The sequence below is a fragment of the Sinocyclocheilus rhinocerous genome, unplaced genomic scaffold, assembly GCF_001515625.1.
Source record: "Sinocyclocheilus rhinocerous isolate Xijiao unplaced genomic scaffold, SAMN03320098_v1.1 scaffold984, whole genome shotgun sequence".
In the NCBI taxonomy this organism is placed as follows: Eukaryota; Metazoa; Chordata; class Actinopteri; order Cypriniformes; family Cyprinidae; genus Sinocyclocheilus; species Sinocyclocheilus rhinocerous.
In genome coordinates this window covers 690,410-695,113 of record NW_015643603.1, presented here as the reverse complement: position 1 = coordinate 695,113, position 4,704 = coordinate 690,410, and the positions used below count along the sequence as shown (strand labels likewise).

Below are 4,704 nucleotides of genomic sequence, written 5' to 3'. Positions count from 1 at the left end.
ACGTCTCCACACAGTAAACAAAACAAGCGTTTCCTAGCAACGACAACTGCACTAAACACTAATGAGACAAGTAAATACACTTACGAGCTGCTTTTAACTTCCGCTGATAAAGACTGCTTCTCTCAAAGACTATTTTTTTACACAGTTTTCTGCTGGCGCTTGAACACACTTTACTTATTTTCTCCACAACAAATGGCCAAGCAAGCGCAGACACTGACAAGATACGCGATACAGAACGAGACCAAACGCGATATCAGCACGTCTCCAATATCACGATATCAAGCACGATATCAAGACTTAATGGTGTTATTTAATCTGCCAAACATTAACAATTTTTATTACATTGTACTATGTTATTAATTAATGGTTAGGTTATTAATGAAGTGAATAATGATTCCCAAGAAATAAACATTATTAGTTCCAGTAGTTCAGTGATTGCATGCTGTTATTGATGGATTGTAATAGTGTCTTTGGAAACCGGTGACACTTATCGGTCTATGAAATTTGAGTAATTGTTATGATGTTCGGGTGGTGAAGAAATACTACTACTGGTCTGATACTTCATTGAAACCTCACTAAAATGTTGGTAAACTGCTCAGCACTGCCAGAACAAAGGCACACATGACACGCACAACTCAAAGACATGCGTAGAGAACTCCGGTGGCATCTCTGCATAATGAACAAGAGTGCCATTCACAGTATCCGTACCCATATAAATTAATAACTGCTGCTTTTTTCAAAGCTGGATGACAATTACGTGTACATAAAAAGTAATACAGACTTTTAGAGGAAAACAAAATCCTGCTTATTATTATACCTTGTGCCACACCATATAAACTATTTGCAAATCCAAACGGTTCATCAACTTGTAAGAAGATTGGAACTGTTGCTCTGCCTCTTCTTTTTTCCTTTTTTTTTTAAATTAGGGTACAGAAGCTCAAGATCAATTAGGCCTACAGCCAGTAAGCTCCGAAAAGAAATACAAACCCTGTGCTAATTGAAAGAAAACACGTTGATAAAAAACACTGAATCCAATATTTGATAACAGCGTAAAGAGAAATTTATAAGCAGTTATGTGTAGGCTGGTCATTTTTGACTGGAAACACTTTACATGTTAACACAGTGGGGGGAAAGTTCCAATAAAGTACAAAACTTATCAAAATGCATTTGGGAAGTTGTTATTCCCTGTGTAAGCAAAGTCAGTTTTAATCCAATATAATAACATAAAAAAAAATCCTCTCCAGGTCTAAATGATCGGAAAACACAACATAAGGGTTCATTTGAAAAGGAGATAATTGTTCATAAGAAATTTAGATAATTCAGAGTTTATATGCAGTTGTATAAAATGTGGCTTTATTGAAATACTCCCAAGACCACTTCAGCGTTAAATTGAGCAGCTGTTATATTATCATGAAGCTGATGTTTATTAACATCACATCTCGTCCAACATCTTTGGGAAAGTTCACAAGAAAGCATTGAGCATATTTATTTTCCTGTAATGTTCTCGATGAGTTTCAACAAACTGCACTCCAGGTATTTGAATAAAGGGGCAAAATTAAACCATACTCTACAAGAGAGTAAATCTTGTCTGATTTTTCTACTGGCATTTTTTTTTTAAATCTGTGTAAAATACATTATTTTCCTTAAACAACAACAACAATAATAATTATTGATCACCTTACATACAAGATTAAAATGCTTACTAACAAGTGCAAATGTAACACTGAACTACCTGTATCAAGCATGTCTTTAAGCATGTCACTTGAACATCATGTTACTTAAAATTGAACACAAAGACTTTATAAGAAAACTTTACTGTATAAACAATTACGCACTCAATACATAGCCAATTTTTTAATGTATGTGAAATAAAGAAACTGTGAACTTGACTAATCCGTCCATTGTAAGAAGAAAAACACAACCACAAAAAAAAAAAAAAAAAAAAGACAGTGATTTAACTCTCAGTGCTCATGCAAAACACAGTCATGAACAGTCAAGGTCTTTGGAAAGCTCTGATGATCTCTGAGGTTTTGAACAAAGAATCACTGCATGAAAAGAGTAATTTCCAGGATAAATCTGACACTGGAAATTTCAGTGAAATTTAAGGGGTACGACGCGTGTACGAAAACAAACCGTCAAAGACTATAGATATACAAACACGGTCCACTCACATTACTATGAATAGGGAAAAGTGCAATGCTCAATATGGCCACCATAGCGAAGGAAGTCCCGCCTTCCAGTCAAAACAGCCAATCGTCAATCTTTACAGACTGGCGGTTCTTTGGGGGAGGGGCTCTGTACAGATTCGCTTCGGAATTGAGTTTGACACCCCTGGTTTAACTGCATGTAAGATTTTATATGGTGAGTATATGGTCTTCGCTTAGAACAGTGTTTCTCAACCCTGGTCCTGAGCGCCCCCCAACACTGCACATTTTGTATGTCTCCCTTATCTGACACCCATTTCAGGTTCTGGAGTTTCTTTTAATGAGCTAATGAGTTGAATCAGGTGTGTTTGATTAGGGAGACACACAGAATGTGCAGTGCTGGGGGGCGCCCAGGACCAGGGTTGAGAAACACTGGCTTAAAAATTTGTAATAATAAATGTATTTACATTGTTATTGAGGTACAAAATAAACAGGAAAAAAATGTTCAGCAGTTTTATTAAATATTTTGCACGACATGACAAGAACTGTTTATTATCAATCATAATGCAAAGAACATCCACATCACATCCCATCACATATCGAGTCCTTTCAGTGTCGTCCTCTGGTCTTTGCTCCGGTTCTGTCTCTGTTCTTCCAGTGTTTGTAACCACGTCCTCTGGTTACCATTGAAACAGCAGTAAAGGAGATTGGTGTCGTGAAATAATTGCAAATCTTTGCGCATGCGCAATAGCTGGAGCAAACTGGAAAACAAACATGTTTTTAAACGTAATTAGAGCTTAAGCAACAAAAGTAATGGGACAGGTCACTTCAGATTTTGTTGCTGATTTGAAATATGTAATTTGATTGAGAGTTCAGCAAGCAGTTTTTGAGATTTCAGGATTCCCCCATTCATTTAGATAGGACCTGGTCTTGGATGAGCTGCCCGGGGGCGTTGCAAATATGGCCGCCGAGTGAACAGACTTTCCTTGAAAGGGACTTTGGTCCTGTACACGTCCATACACTTGAGATGATTTTTGGATACAGGATCTTTCTGATTGCACACACAAGACGTGTTTAGAGATTTCCAGTATACCAGCCCTTATGAAAATTAACCATGGTTTTATTATAGTAAAGGTGTAGTTACCATGTTTTTTGGCAGATTGATTGCCAAATGTATAATGACAGTTTTACTACAAATACCATGGTTAATTTATGGTTATCATAGTTTAACTATACAATAACCATGTTTTTTTTTATATGTACCATGGTTAATTGTCGTAAGGGAGCAAGCGCTATCATGTTTTTCGGGGTGTTTATCGGTTAAAAATTAATCAAACAGTCCTTTTAAATTCGTAGGCTAGTTCCAAATTGAATTAATCTAAATGAGTCTTTTGATTAACAGAATTGCAAAATTTTAGTGAGATTAATAAAAAAGTTAGCTGTTAGTAAAATATACGTTTATTAGTTAATGTTATTGATCAGCTGATTTCTGATTCACGTGAGACAGCCTTGGAGGAGAAATATTGTGTCTCAGTGACAATTTATTAATATATCAATTTTCAGTGCAGTTTATATTTCACTCCTTTTGTTCGTGCTATGTTCTAATTTAAGTGCAGAAATCTATCATGTGTTGTTTTATTAGGATGTGATTTATTGTATATATAATAATCTAATATATATAATGTTTTTAGGTCAGATAGCAAATGCTGCCATTCTTCTGGAAAACTGCTGATCTTCAAAGAACAGCCATCAATCAGGTAACTTGTACACAGAAAGAGTTTTTGAATACCATTCAATTACCCAAGTTATTCAATTATTGTTTTATTAGGATGTGATTTATTGTATATATAATAATCTAATATATATAATGTTTTTAGGTCAGATAGCAAATGCTGCCATTCTTCTGGAAAACTGCTGATCTTCAAAGAACAGCCATCAATCAGGTAACTTGTACACAGAGAGTTTTTGAATACCATTCAATTACCCAAGTTATTCAATTCAATTCAAGTTTATTTGTATAGCGAGAAAATTAAGTTATCATATACTTTATTCCGTTACTAAATTTGCAAGACAGCACTTTGACTAGCTTTGATTTTTTACTATTCTTAATGAAATTTATTTTAACAAAGTTTGGGAGAAACATTTTCAGATAATACAACCAATTAGCATCAGAGGAAGTCTCTATATCGCCGCTTTTCTCACCTTCATTCCCAGAGGACAGCAGGCCAAATATGCTGATTCCCTCTATTATATAGTGGGTATAGAAAAGAATCGCCCCCTTAAAAATTATGCAGCCTGAAATGAAGACATACAGTTTTTGTTTTATCCAGCTGTATTAACTCCGTGCAACTTATAACATCCAAGTGAAAGATATAACACCAAAATGTCAGAAAAAAAACAAAAAAACAATCACAGAGTTGGAAAAAGGATCACCCCCTTGTGTCAGTATTTTGTTGAACCATCTTTTGCTTTAATTACAGATGTAGTCTGTTGGGATATGTCTCTGTCTCTACTAACTTTGCACATCTAGACTTTGCAATATTTGCCCACTCTTCTTTGC

The 4,704-nt window shown here is 35.2% G+C and overlaps 1 protein-coding gene across 2 annotated transcripts in view; it reads right to left on the bottom strand.

The window, feature by feature from the left end:
* Positions 1-2,640: 2,640 nt before the first annotated feature.
* LOC107757530 (erlin-2-like) overlaps positions 2,641-4,704 on the bottom strand; it is a 23,762-nt gene continuing 21,698 nt past the window's right edge. The window contains exon 13 of one of the 2 annotated variants that reach the window (XM_016575033.1): positions 2,641-2,905. The gene's annotated coding sequence lies outside the window, so the exon portion shown is untranslated. Of the gene's footprint in view, positions 2,906-4,018; positions 4,440-4,704 lie in introns of those variants that run through there. The other variant, XM_016575034.1, reaches the window with a different exon arrangement.